This window comes from Ranitomeya imitator, chromosome 1 (assembly GCF_032444005.1).
Source record: "Ranitomeya imitator isolate aRanImi1 chromosome 1, aRanImi1.pri, whole genome shotgun sequence".
Classification (NCBI taxonomy): Eukaryota; Metazoa; Chordata; class Amphibia; order Anura; family Dendrobatidae; genus Ranitomeya; species Ranitomeya imitator.
Genome location: NC_091282.1, coordinates 1,154,950,383 through 1,154,965,161, shown reverse-complemented (window position 1 = coordinate 1,154,965,161; position 14,779 = coordinate 1,154,950,383).

Here is a 14,779-nt window from a genome sequence, read left to right as displayed (position 1 = left end):
GAATGAAAAGCATGTAGCGATTTTGGCTGCTGCAGATCCACAAGCCGATCAACGGCCGTATAACAATATAAACTGTACAGGAGGTGTGGGTTAAATCCGCGCTGCCTTAATGAGGAAGTTCCAAGGATAATAAATTTAAAAGGTGGTTTATTCAACGCGTTTCAAGGTCAGTGTGACCTCTTCTTCAGGAAATTCCACATACAACATGTTGTATGTGGAAGTTCCTGAAGAAGAGGTCGCACTGACCTTGAAACGCGTTGAATAAACCACCTTTTAAATTTATTATCCTTGGAACTTCCTCATTAAGGCAGCGCGGATTTAACCCACACCTCCTGTACAGTTTATAAGGCTTTAGAAATAACATGCCAAACTTTGAAGATGGTCATCAGGAAGTGGCTTATATGTGGCAAAACAGTGACATTACTTTTGACTGAATGTTTCTCAAGTATTAATGAAAAGACAAAAAAAAATGATTCAGGAGTCTGCCAAGAGACCTACAGCAACATTTAAGGAGCTGCAGAAATTTCTGGAAAGTCATGATTGTGTACTTTATGTGACAACAATTTACTCATTTTTTCATATGTCTGACGCGTTGGGTAGGGTGGACTACATTAAATCTGCCAAAAGCTTGTGAGAAAATGCATTGTGATCTGATTAGTTTACCATACCCATAGTGAAGCATGGTTGAGGCAGCAGTAATCTTTGGTGCTGTTTTTTGGCACCTGGAAGTATCAAGATGAAGTCATGGTGAATTAAATTCTGATGCTAGTAGAAAAAATACTAGCAGATTTGAATATTTTTCACCATATCATCCCGCTTGGAATTTTTCTAATTTTCTTCCTTCTTTTAATGTGACCGCAAGTTTGGAATATGCATACTCCTGGCCATATTTTGGCTAGGTTCAATCCGGCTTTACTAAATACTCATGCATTGTGAGGCTATGTGCACACATCTTGAATTGCTGTGGAAATTTCCGCGGCAATTCCGCAACTGTACCGCTGGTAAAACGCATGCGGAATTGGCATGCTTTTTCTCGTTAAACACTAGTGTTTTACAAGCGTAATTAGCTTGCAGAATCCTAGCGTTTTCTAAGCGATGCTACAGATCTGATTGACATAGTGTTTGACAAGTGTGACCAACTTTTTACTATTAATGCTGCCTATGCAGCATCAATCGTAAAAAGATCTAATGTTAAAAATAATTAAAAAAAATCATGATATTCTCACCTTCCGGCAACCCTGGCAGCCTTCCCGCTCCTCACGATGCTCCCGTTCCCAGTAATGCCTCGCGGCAATGACTCCAAATGATGTAGCATCACACGAGACCACTACGTCATCACAGGTTATTGCCGCAAAGCATCCCTGGGAACAGAAGCATTTCGAGGAGTGGGAATGCTGCTGGGGCCGCCAGAAGGTGAGAATATCACAATTTTTTATTTTAATTCTTTTTTTTACAGGTATATGGTTCCCAGGGCCTGGAGGAGAGTCTCCTCTCCTCCACCCTGGATACCAACCGCACGGTGGGCATAGCCACCTGTGGAAAGAAAGCGGATCAATGCATCCCTATGTGTGCGGAATCTCCGTGATTCCGCACAAAGAATGAACATGCTGCGGTTTTTTCCGGAATGCGATTCCACGGCGGAAAAAAGCGCAACATGTGCACAAAAATTCCGGATTGCATTCTAATAATAGGATGATTAATGTATGCATTTTTTTGTGGTTTCATCACGTTTTTATAGCGAAAAACCACAAAAAACATTGAAAAATCCGGAACATGTGCACACAGCCTGAAAGGGCCAAGCCCGTCTAGTTGGAATGTTTCAGCCACATGAAAAAGAGGAAGAAAAATTCCAAGTGGGATGATATAGTTAAAAATATCCTAATCTGGCATTCCTTTTTTTTTTTTTTTTTTAGTATTCATTATATGCTCAAAAATTACCAGAAAAAAATGATTATCTTAGTCAGTACAATTACAGTAATTTGAAACTTGCATAGAGTTTTTTAAAGTAATGAAAAAAATTCTGAAAATTTAGGTTACATTACCAAAGCAGACCTTTAGCTTAGAGTGAGGGCTTGCATTTTATGTGGTTAACTGATTGTTTTACTGATCCTAATTCAAGGTACATACGATGGTTTGCTTGTTTTTTTATTGTACTTTTTTAGGTTGGTTGGTGTAGTGACTGAAAAAAACACTGGCACTTGACGACAAATCAAAATTACAGTAAAGACTGCCTTAAATAAGCTCTCATATGCCATAGTAACCCACTATTTCCCTACAATCACATCATGGGGGGCTGATGGGACCCCATTGAGCACACACACACAACCACTCAATTTAAATTCTGCTGTCAGTGATTAAAGGTACCGTCACACTAAGCGACGCTGCAGCGATACTGACAACGATGTCGATCGCTGCAGCGTCGCTGTTTGGTCTCTGGAGAGCTGTCACACAGACAGCTCTCCAGCGACCAACGATCCCGAGGTCCCCGGGTAACCAGGGTAAACATCGGGTTACTAAGCGCAGGGCCGCGCTTAGTAACCCGATATTTACCCTGGTTACCAGCGTAAACGTTAAAAAAACAAACACTACATACTTACATTCCGTGTCTGTCCTCCGGCGCTCTGCTTTCCTCTGCACTGTCAGCGCCGGTCAGCCGGAAAGCAGAGCGGTGACGTCACCGCTGTGCTTTCCGGCTGGCTGGCGCTGACACAGGATGCAGGAGGAGTGCAGAGAAGCACAGCGCCGGGGACAGACAGCTGAAGGTAAGTATGTAGTGTTTGTTTTTTTAACCTTTACGCTGGTAACCAGGGTAAACATCGGGTTACTAAGCGCGGCCCTGCGCTTAGTAACCCGATGTTTACCCTGGATACCAGTGAAGACATCGCTGGATCGGCGTCACACACGCCGATCCAGCGATGTCAGCGGGAAGTCCAGTGACAAAATAAAGTTCTGGACTTTCCTCAGCGACCAACGATCTCCCAGTAGGGGCCTGATCGTTGGTCGCTGTCACACATAACAATTTCCTTAACGATATCGTTGCTACGTCACAAAAAGCAACGATATCATTAACGATATCGTTATGTGTGACGGTACCTTTACAGTGGCATGTAAATGGCTAACAGCAGCAAAGGAGGCTCAGCTCTTGCTGCTGGTGTTAGAGAGCGATTCCAGCTCATGAGCACTCTCCAAACACGATAAAGATAGTGCAAACTTAATTTAAAGTTGCTAAAAATGAACAATTTTAACTGAATCTTTCATTCCTTAGGTTTAACCTTTAAAGGGAACCTGTCAAGTCTACAAGCGCTATTACCATGTAGATATAGTTTTAATCTGCAGGTTAATAGTGTTAAATTTCTGTCTAGGCACCATATTAGAAGTTTGGCTACTAGAAATTGAACATTGCTTCTAATGGGAGACTCCGGATTTCAGGTATAGAAGCAAGATAAAATCTCGTATTTCACAATTATCTAGCTATTAGAGGCTGCTAATCACATGATAAATGAGCAAAATGCTTGCTCATTGGGGGAAATAATCTTGCATGCAGCATAAAAAATCATGATTCTCGGGGGGTGCATTATCCCCTGTTAACAAAACTCGCACTGGGGAGAACAATGCCCGCATATATCTACTGAGCGATCTAGTATAGATCTAGTATAGATCGATCAGTGCATATCATTAACTTTGATCTGGTGAAGAGGCATTCAAACAGGTAAAACTTTACTGGTCGGGGGTTGTGTTATGCAGTGCCACTGGTCGGTCTGTAAAAGTGGACCCTAACTGAGCTCATGAGATAACATTTGTTGAAACCGTGTTAATGATTCTTGCTGAGAGAACCAAGGTTCCTTTTCTTAAGTAGAAGATAAGCAGATGCTTATCCTACTTGCTTTAAAGCCATAAATATACTCAACTATGGCATGTCTACCAGATTGGAAAGAGCATTGACCCCAGTAATACATTTTATATCGTTAAACATATGTTTTCTTAGTTTTAAAGTCTCATTTCTCGCTGATTGGGAAGGTATGGAAGTAGCTGAGTGGTGAAGGTGATTGTGTCTCCTGTATAATTTACCCTTTTCACCACCATGTTGTATATTCTTGCCCTTTTCACTTGTAAATCTTCTTTTCCTTTCCAATTATAATAATATTTTATTTATATAGCGCCAACAAATTCCGCAGCACTTTACAATTAAGCGGGGACATGTACAGACAATAAATTCAGTACAAGTTAAGACAATTTAAACAGTGACATTAGGGGTGAGGTCCCTGCTCGCAAGCTTACAATCTACAAGGAAATAGGGGGACACAATAGGTGAAAAGTGCTTGTTATTTCAGGTCTGGCAATTATAATAAATAGGGATTTTCATATAAAGCTGCATGATCCGGTCATCAGCCCGTGTGTTTAACTCCTTTCTGACATCAGACGTACTATCCCGTCGAGGTGGGGTGGGCCCCTATGACCAGCGACGGGATAGTACGTCATGCCCTTTAATGCGACACTGCGACTTAAGTCGTGGTGATCGCATTAAAATTCCGACGCCATCTTACCTCAGGGAAGATGGCCTCGGCATCCTGGGGTATGGTGTCCCCTCCCCCGCCTCCCAATCGCTGTGATTGGCTGTTCAATTCTGAACAGCCAATCACAGCCTTTCTCATTGTTTCAGCCAATCAGCTTGGCTGAAACAGTGAGGTTCCAGGCTAGGATCGAGTACCGATGTACTCGATCCTGGGGCCGGTGCCTGGCAACCCAGGCACAGGCCAAAAGCCCCCTGGATTGGCGCGATCGACGATCACATCGATCGCGCCAATCGCAGGGCACAACGGCGGTGTTACCGCGCTGTGCCCTGCCTGAAAGTACCTGATCCGGAGCCTGCTTCATCTGCCCTGCGGCTCCGGATCCTGCAGCTGTGATAGGCGCGATCGATGTGATCGTCGATCGCGCCAATCAGGAACAGACCCGCCGGATTGGCGCGATCGACGATCACATCGATCGCGCCGATTGCAGGACACAGCGGTGGTGTTACCGCGCTGTTCCCTGCTTGGAAATCATTGAGCCGGGCCCTGCATCTTCCTGCCACGTCCCCCGCCACCTCCTGCAGCTCTGCCAATCAGGGCACAGCAGCGGTGTGCCCGCGCTGTGCCCTGATGGTGACCTGCCGGTGACCTGCCTATGATCGGAGCTTAGAGCTCCGATCATAGGCTGGTGCCTAGCGACACCGGCGTCACCAGGGCCTCCTCTGATTGGTGGGATCGATGGGATCATTCGATCCCACCAATGACAGGTCACAGCAGCGGTGTGACCGCTCTGTGACCTGTCTCACCTGTCCCTGACCTGTCTGACTGCTCTTCAGGAATCCTCACACTTGGTGAGGATTCCTGAAGAGCGGTCACGCTGACAGATCCCCTCCTGTGCTGAGACTTGTGGTGCCACAGTAGCCTGTGACACCACAATTCTTGCTAAAGAAAGAAGACAGAAGAAAGAAGACAGAAGAAAGAAGAGAGACTACAACTGTAAGTGTTCATCCCCGATCCCGGCCCGATCTTACTTCACCCCCCCTTTCCCTTACCCCCCCTTCCCCCTCCACCCCCACTTTGCGCCGCGTCCGTCCATGCCCAATTTAGCAGCCGCCGAGCGTTGATTGGTGACGCAGTTCACCGATCAACACTCGTGCTCGCTTTTCTTTCCCACATCCCCTTGCTTGCACCCAACCACTGCGTCCAAACCCGTGCCTTTCATTTCTTTTTTTTTTTCACATCCCCGTCCACGCACCCCGCCGCTGCGTCTGAACCCGTGCCTTTCATTTCTTTTTTTTTCCACATCCCCGTCCACGCACCCCGCCGCTGCGTCTGAACCCGTGCCTTTCATTTCTTTTTTTTTTTTCCACATCCCCGTCCACGCACCCCGCCACTGCGTCTGAACCCTTGCCTTTCATTTCTTTTTTTTTTTTCCACATCCCCGTCCACGCACCCCGCCGCTGCGTCTGAACCCTTGCCTTTCATTTCTTTTTTTTTTCCACATCCCCGTCCACGCACCCCGCCGCTGCGTCTGAACCCGTGCCTTTCATTTCTTTTTTTTTCCACATCCCCGTCCACGCACCCCGCCGCTGCGTCTGAACCCTTGCCTTTCATTTCTTTTTTTTTTCTCCACATCCCCGTCCACGCACCCCGCCGCTGCGTCTGAACCCGTGCCTTTCATTTCTTTTTTTTTTTTCCACATCCCCGTCCACGCACCCCGCCGCTGCGTCTGAACCCGTGCTTTTCATTTTTTTTCCCACATCCCCGTCCACGCACCCCGCCGCTGCGTCTGAACCCTTGCCTTTCATTTCTTTTTTTTTTTTCCACATCCCCGTCCACGCACCCCGCCGCTGCGTCTGAACCCGTGCCTTTCATTTCTTTTTTTTTTTCCACATCCCCGTCCACGCACCCCGCCGCTGCGTCTGAACCTGTGCCTTTCATTTCTTTTTTTTTTTCCACATCCCCGTCCACGCACCCCGCCGCTGCGTCTGAACCCTTGCCTTTCATTTCTTTTTTTTTTCCACATCCCCGTCCACGCACCCCGCCGCTGCGTCTGAACCCTTGCCTTTCATTTCTTTTTTTTTTCCACATCCCCCTCCACGCACCCAGCAGCCGCCGAACTTTGATAAGTGACGCAGTTCACTTATCAGAGCTAGGGCCTGCTGTTTTAGACTTTTCCTTTCACAGGTATTTTTTTTTCCCTATTTGCTTTTTTTTCCTTTCAGAATAGTTTGTACCAAACACTATCCCCCCCCACACGTACAAAGCTACCAATAAATATTACACCCAAGCACCATACTCACAAAAAAAATGTCCCGTTCGTCCCAGCAGCGCTATTCATTGGAGGAGGCATATGCTTTCCTTGCCTCCGACACTGATAGCGAGGGAGAGGATCCCACATTCCTTTATTCTTAAGATTCTTCATCCTCTTCCTCCTCCTCCTCCTCATCTTCCTCCTCATCTTCCTCCTCGGGTCCTGCGGAACCGCCACGCAGACGCCCCGGGAGAGAAGATCAGGCAGCACCCACTCCTGAAGATGAACCAGCGCGACCCTCTTCGGACCCCATATGGACCTCGCCCCCCGAAAATTACGAGCCACTGATTCCTGATTTTGTGGCAGAATCAGGAATCAAGTTTGACACCACCGGCCTCACAGAAATAGACTTTTTCAAAGTATTTTTCTCTGAGGCTTTCATTAACCTCATGGTGGAGCAAACTAATTTGTATGCTCGGCAATTTTTGGAGCAAAACCCCCGTTCATCATTTTCTAACTGGTCTCCTGTAGACGCAGTTGAAATGACGCAGTTTTGGGGCCTGGTCCTCCATATGGGGATTGTGAAGAAGCCAGAAATTCGGCAATATTGGAGTGTAGATATTTTATATAACACTCCAGTGTTCCGAATGGTCATGGTTCGGACGCGTTTTGAGGCCATCCATAAATTCCTGCATTACAACGATAATGCATGGTGTCCCGCACGAGATGACCCCAATTTTGACTGTCTGTTCAAAGTTCGGCCGGTCATCGAACACTTCAGCAAAAAGTTTGCTGAAGTGTACGTGCCCAAAAGGGACATCTGTGTGGGTGAGTCCTTGGTTCATTTTAAGGGGCGGCTCAGATTCCGTCAATACCTGCCCAGCAAAAGGGCCAGGTACGGAATCAAATTCTACAAGCTGTGTGAGAGTACCTCAGGGTACACCTACAGCTTTAGAGTGTACGAAGGGAAGGACAGCAGGATTGAACCGCCTGAGTGTTCTTCCATCCTGGGAGTGAGTGGGAAAATTGTGTGGGATTTGGTGCACCCACTGCTGGATAAAGGTTATCACCTCTACACCAATAACTTTTATTCCAGCATCCCACTCTACAAATCCCTCTCTGCGCGAGGTACCGCAGCCTGCGGTACTGTCCGCAAAAATCAGATAGGCCTCCCGAAGACGCTACTTGGGCAGATGCTCAGAAAAGGTGAGAGCAAAGCCCAATGTAGCGACCACCTGCTGGTGGTCAAGTACAAGGACAAGAGGAATGTCCTTCTCTTGACCACCATACATGGTGATGGCAGTGCCCTCGGCAGTGTACGGGGTACCTCAACACAGGTCGGCAAACCGGACTGTGTACTGCGGTACAACAAAAACATGGGGGGCGTTGATCTCTCCGATCAACTCCTCCAACCGTACAGTGCTTTGAGGAAGGCCAAGGTGTGGTACAAAAAGCTGTCCGTGTACATTGTACAAATGGCAATGCTCAACACTTTCCTGCTGTCTCGATGTGCATGACACACTGATATGTCGTACCTTCAGTTCCAGGAGGTAGTGGTTAAGGCCCTGATATTTGGCACAAGGGAAGGAGCGGGCCCCAGTACTTCCGGAACTGAGGGTGCTCGTATCGTACCAGGTCAGCATTTTCCGGGGGTGGTCCCGCCAACTGATAGAAAAAGTAAGCCACAAAAAGGTGCCGAGTGTGCTACAAAAGAGGAGTACGCAAGGACACCATCTATCAATGCGACACCTGCCCCGACAAACCTGGCCTGTGTATGAAGGACTGCTTCAAATTGTACCACACCTCCATGCACTACTAATTTACTTAACAGAAACCAGTAGATTAGATCCAAAGAGGGGGCACATCTAAGTAAGTTCCTTGGGGGTCTAGGTTCCAAAATGATGTCACTTGTGGGTTTTTTTACTGTTTAGGCACATCAGGGGCTCTGCAAACGGAACATGACGCCCTCAGAACTAGTCCATCAAAGTCTGCATTCCAAATCGTCACTGCTTCCCTTCTGAGTCCCGAAGTGCCCAAACAGTTTTTTCCCACATGGGGTACCAGCGTACTCCGGACAAATTGGACAACAACTTTTGGGGTCCAGTTTCTCCTGTTACCCTTGGGAAAATAAAAAATTGGGGGCTGAAAGATCATTTTTGTGGGGAAAAAAATAGAATTTTTTATTTTCACGCCGGACATCATAGACTTTAGTGAAGCAATTGGAGGTTCAAAATTCTCACAACACACCTAGATAAGTTCCTTAGGGGGTCACGTTTCCAAAAGGGGGTCATTTGTGGGGAGTTTCTACTGTTTAGGCACATCAGGGGCTCACCAAATGGCACATGATGCCCGCAGACAATTCCATCAAAGTCTGCATTCCAAAACGTCACTACTTCCCTTCCGAGCCCCGAAGTGTGCCCAAACAGTAGTTTTCTCCCACATATGGGGTACCAGCGTACTCAGGACAAATTGGACAACAACATTTGGGGTCCAGTTTCTCCTGTTACCCTTGGGAAAATAAAAAATTGGGGGCTGAAAGATCATTTTTGTGGGGAAAAAAATAGAATTTTTTATTTTCACGCCAGGCATCATAGACTTTAGTGAAGCACTTGGAGGTTCAAAATTCTCACGACACACCTAGATAAACTCCTTAGTGGGTCAAGTTTCCAAAATGGGGTCACTTGTGGGGAGTTTCTACTGTTTAGGCACATCAGGGGCTCACCAAATGGCACATGATGCCCGCAGACAATTCCATCAAAGTCTGCATTCCAAAACGTCACTACTTCCCTTCCGAGCCCCGAAGTGTGCCCAAACAGTAGTTTTCTCCCACATATGGAGTACCAGCGTACTCAGGACTAATTGGACAACAATGATTGTGGTCCAGTTTCTCCTGTTACCCTTGGGGAAATAAAAAATTAGGGGCTGAAAGATCATTTTTGTGGGAAAAAAATAGAATTTTTTATTTTCACGCCGGGCATCATAGACTTTAGTGAAGCACTTTGGGGATAAAAGTGCTCATGACACATCTAGATAAGTTCCTTAGGGGTCTAGTTTCCAAAATGGGGTCACTTGTGGGGGATTTCCACTGTTTAGGCACATCAGGGACTCTCCAAACGCGACATGGCATCCGATCTCAATTCCAGCCAATTTTAGCTTGGAAATGTCAAACGGCGCTCCTTTCCTTCTGAGCCCTGCCATGCACCCAAACAGTGGTTCCACCCACATATGGGGTATCAGCGTACTCAGGACAAATTGTACAACAACGTTTGGGGTCCAATTTCTCCTTTTACCTTTGAGAAAATAAAAAATTGGGGACTAAACCATCATGTTTGTGGAAAAAATAGGATTTTTTATTTTCACGCCCGGGCGTTATAAACTTTCGTGAAGCACTTGGGGGATAAAAGTGCTCACCACACACCTAGATAAGTTCCTTAGGGGGTCTAGTTTCCAAAATGGGGTCACTTGTGGGGGGTTTCCACTGTTTAGGCACATCAGGGGCTCTCCAAACGCGACATGGCATCCGATCTCAATTCCAGCCAATTTTAGCTTGAAAATGTCAAACGGCGCTCCTTTCCTTCTGAGCCCTGCCATGCACCCAAACAGTGGTTCCCCCCACATATGGGGTATCAGCGTACTCAGAACAAATTGGACAACAACTTTTGGGGTCCAATTTCTCCTTTTACCTTTGAGAAAATAAAAAATTGGGGACTAAACCATCATGTTTGTGGAAAAAATAGGATTTTTTATTTTCACGCCCGGGCGTTATAAACTTTCGTGAAGCACTTGGGGGATAAAAGTGCTCACCTTACACCTAGATAAGTTCATTAGGGGGTATAGTTTCCAAAATGGGGTCACTTGTGGGGGGTTTCCACTGTTTAGGCACATCAGGGGCTCTCCAAACGCGACATGGCGTCCGATCTCAATTCAAGCCAATTTTAGCTTGAAAATGTCAAACGGCGCTCCTTTCCTTCAGAGCCCTGCCATGCGCCCAAACAGTGGTTCCCCCCACATATGGGGTATCAGCGTACTCAGGACAAATTGGACAACAACGATTGGAGTCCAATTCTTCCTATTACATTTGAGAAAATAAAAAATTGGGGACTAAACAATCATGTTTGTGGAAAAAATAGGATTTTTTATTTTCACGCCCGGGCGTTATAAACTTTCGTGAAGCATTTGGGGGATAAAAGTGCTCACCACACACCGAGATAAGTTCCTTAGCGGGTCTAGTTTCCAAAATGGGGTCACTTGTGGGGGGTTTCCACTGTTTAGGCACATCAGGGGCTCTCCAAACGCGACATGGCGTCCGATCTCAATTCCAGCCAATTTTAGCTTGAAAATGTCAAACGGCGCTAATTTCTTTCTGAGCCCTGCCATGCGCCCAAAAAGTGGTTCCCCCTCACATGTGGGGTATCAGCGTATTCAGGACAAATTGGACAACAACTCTTGAGGTCCATTTTCTCTTTTTACCCTTGGGAAATTAAAAAAAGTATTGCTGAAAGAACATTTTTGTGACTAAAAAGTAAAATGTTAATTTTTTCCTTCCATGTTGCTTCTGCTGCTGTGAAACACCTGAAGGGTTAATAAACTTCTTTAATGTGGTTTTGAGCAGCTTGAGGGGTGCAGTTTTTAGAATGGTGTCAATTTTGGGTATTTTCTGCCATATAGACCCCTCAAAATGACTTCAAATGTGAGGTGGTCCCTAAAAAAAATGTTTTTGTAAATTTTGTTGTAAAAATGAGAAATTGCTGGTCAAATTTTAACCCTTGTAACTTCCTAGAAAAAAAAATTGTTTCCAAAATTGTGCTGATGTAAAGTAGACATGTGGGAAATGTTATTTATTGACTATATTGTGTCACTTAACTCTCTGGTTTAACAGAATAAAAATTCAAAGTTTGAAAATTGCGAAATTTTCAAAATTTTTGCCAAATTTCCGTTTTTTTTCACAAATAAACGCAAGTTATATCGAAGAAATTTTACCACTATCATGAAATACAGTATGTTACAAGAAAACATTCTCAGAATCGCTAAGATCCATAGAAGCGTTTCGGAGTTATAACTTCATAAAGCGACAGTGGTCAGAAATGTAAAAATTGGCCCGGTCATTAACGTGCAAACCACCCTTGGGGGTAAAGGGGTCAAGTGCAATAGTCGAGTATCAAGTGCAGTTATCGTGTGCATGGAGGGTGTGGAGACAGATGAATAGTAGGGTGCAGATTCACATGCAGATAATATTTGGAAGGAGGGAACAGGACAAAGTTAGTTTACTGAGTAGTTGATTTGGTAGGCTTGTTTGAAGAGATGGGTTTTTAAAGTGCGCTTGAATAGGTCGGGGCTAGGTATCAGTCTGATCGTCTGGGGAAGTGCATTCCAGAGAGCTGGCGCAGCACGAGAGAAGTCTTGGAGACAGAGGTGCCAGGTTTGGATTACGGGGGATGTTAGTCTTAGGTCATTTGTTGAATGGAGGGCACGTGTAGGGCGATAGACGGAGATGAGAGAGGAGATATAAGGCGGTGCAGAACTGTGGAGAGCTTTGTGGGTGAGAGAGATGAGTTTATACTGGACCCTGTAGCGAATGGGTAGCCAATGTAATGACTGGCACAAGATGGAGGCATCAGTGAAGCGGCTGGACAGAAATATGACCCTGGCTGCCGCATTTAAGATGGATTGGAGAGGAGAAAGTTTGGAAAGAGGGAGACCGATCAGAAGAGAGTTGCAGTAGTCCAGACGGGAATGAATGAGTGCGACAGTAAGAGTCTTAGCAGTTTCAAAGGTGAGAAAAGGTCGGATTCTGGAGATGTTTTTAAGATGCAGGTGACAGGAGCGAGTGAGTGATCGGATGTAGGGAGTAAAGGAAAGTTCGGTGTCGAATATCACCCCAAGACAGCGGTCATGCTGCTTGGGAGTTATGGTTGAACCCTCCAGGGTATTATTGACATAATATTACATTTTATGTCTGAATGACTATAATTTCCAATTATAGTCATTCAGACATAAAATGTAATATTATGACTCAATATATAATAATAATGTTATATATCTTAGAAATACTTTTTTTTTCAACCATTTAATTGAATGAAGTAGTAAAATAGCTGAAATTACAATATGTTCCTTCCCTTCTCATAATAAAATAGTAATATGTGTAAATACCCCTTCTTCAATTCTCATACATTTTGAGTTTCTATTTGCGAATCACTACTTATACCCTTATTGTTTGCTAGGAGTGTTTTGTGGATATATATTTTACTTAGTGAGAGTTGGCACCTACGCGCTCCGTAAATTCTATGATCTTTGTTATTTTATTTTATAATGTTGCTCTTGTCCATCATTATCCACTTGAGTGCACTGTTCTTTCTCTCTTTGCATTGTACTGCTATGTACTAATGTTTTCTACCGTTCTTCATTTATTCTCATGTGAAATGCACAATGGGGAGAAAGCATTTTATAAAAGTGCAGTATATGAATCCTGTGTTCTTACTAATAAACAAAGTAAATAAAAAAGTACTTTGTCTTCCCCAAAATAGCTTAATGTAAATGAAATAAAAGCAATGCTTTCATGAGATTGAGATATGTTTGTAATTTGCACATGGTGTCATATTTTTGCTTATAGAGCAGGATCAGCTTATATAAGCTTACCAATATATTGTGGTAGAAATAGAAGTTTCTCCCTTGAGAAGCCGAATGTAGATAATGCATGCAAGACTAAATGAAATTTGTGCTGGAAATGCGGTATGTTAGAAGACATTGGTTGTTTTAATTACAAACTGTATCCTAGAGCCCATTCGCAAAGTATAAGTAATGTTACATGGACATAATAGAGGTGGCTCATGGCTAAACTAAAAAAACGCTCTGATGCTGGTTTATACAATCAGATATTGACATCCTAGAACTGGATAACCTATTGTTTTTTGTCATTGCCCTCTTTCATTCTTTAGAAAATAGAAAGATATTATTTGCCTATTTACTCTTCCTTCAGTTTGGGCATGTCCTGTAAAGATTCATGTAACCTGTATGTAAGGAATATAGTTCTATTCTAGTTTCTTGTAAACGGATAACCTACAAAAGAAGAGATCAGCGGCCTGTAAATAGTTTTTCTGATTCTCTACATATTTTGCACATCCACAGCACATTAATGAGAAACTGTGATAGGATTTAGTTCAGTTGCTGTCTCCTGCTGCACCATAATACACAGGAACCCATCTTACATATTTCCTTACGTAACTGCATTTGCTATGACATAAAGCAGCAACACAAATTTCCTCTGGTTTTATGTTGTACATGCCCAGTCTCCCTAAGCCTAATCTCAATCCCCAAATAGAGGTATCTTCCAGTTCAGAGGCAAGAAGCCTCACACAGCTGTGAAAATAGTGAGAGGGAGGAGAACCTAACTTCAACCATTTTTCTTAAGGGTCGTAAGGTATTATCACTAAATTAAAGAAGTTATTTTTAAGTTTTTGTAATTAAATATATATGCGAGAAGTTTTATATTTTGGTCTCCTTTTACTTAATTACAGCCAACCTGTAAGCAGGTAAACTACAGACAGCGTCAGGTTGGCGCTTTTATACTGATAATAATACCTGGGGTGAAGAAATCCATCTTGTGGTTGCTGTTTAGTCTTTATTTGTAGTTTTCAGTTAATTCTTGTGGTCCAGCTCAACATGACTGGATTTTCCTTTTCTTTTTATGTTTCAAAAGAAAAGATGGTGCATACAAAAAAAAACATTTACATGGTGGACATGACCCAGTCAATGCGTTTCAACTGGACTAGGTAGTCTTACTCATGACATGAGTAAGTCATGAGTAAGACTGCCTAGTGCAGTCAAAAAGCGTCGACTGGGTCATGTCGATCTGGTTATGTCAACCATGTAAATTTTTCTTTCGTATGCACCATATTTTCTTTTGAAAAAGAAAAGGAAAATCCAGTCCTGTTGAGCCGGACTCCAATTTTTTCTATTATCCTTGATGTGAAGCAAGGGTGAGACCGGTGTCTGAGGCCCAGGTGGATGAGCATAG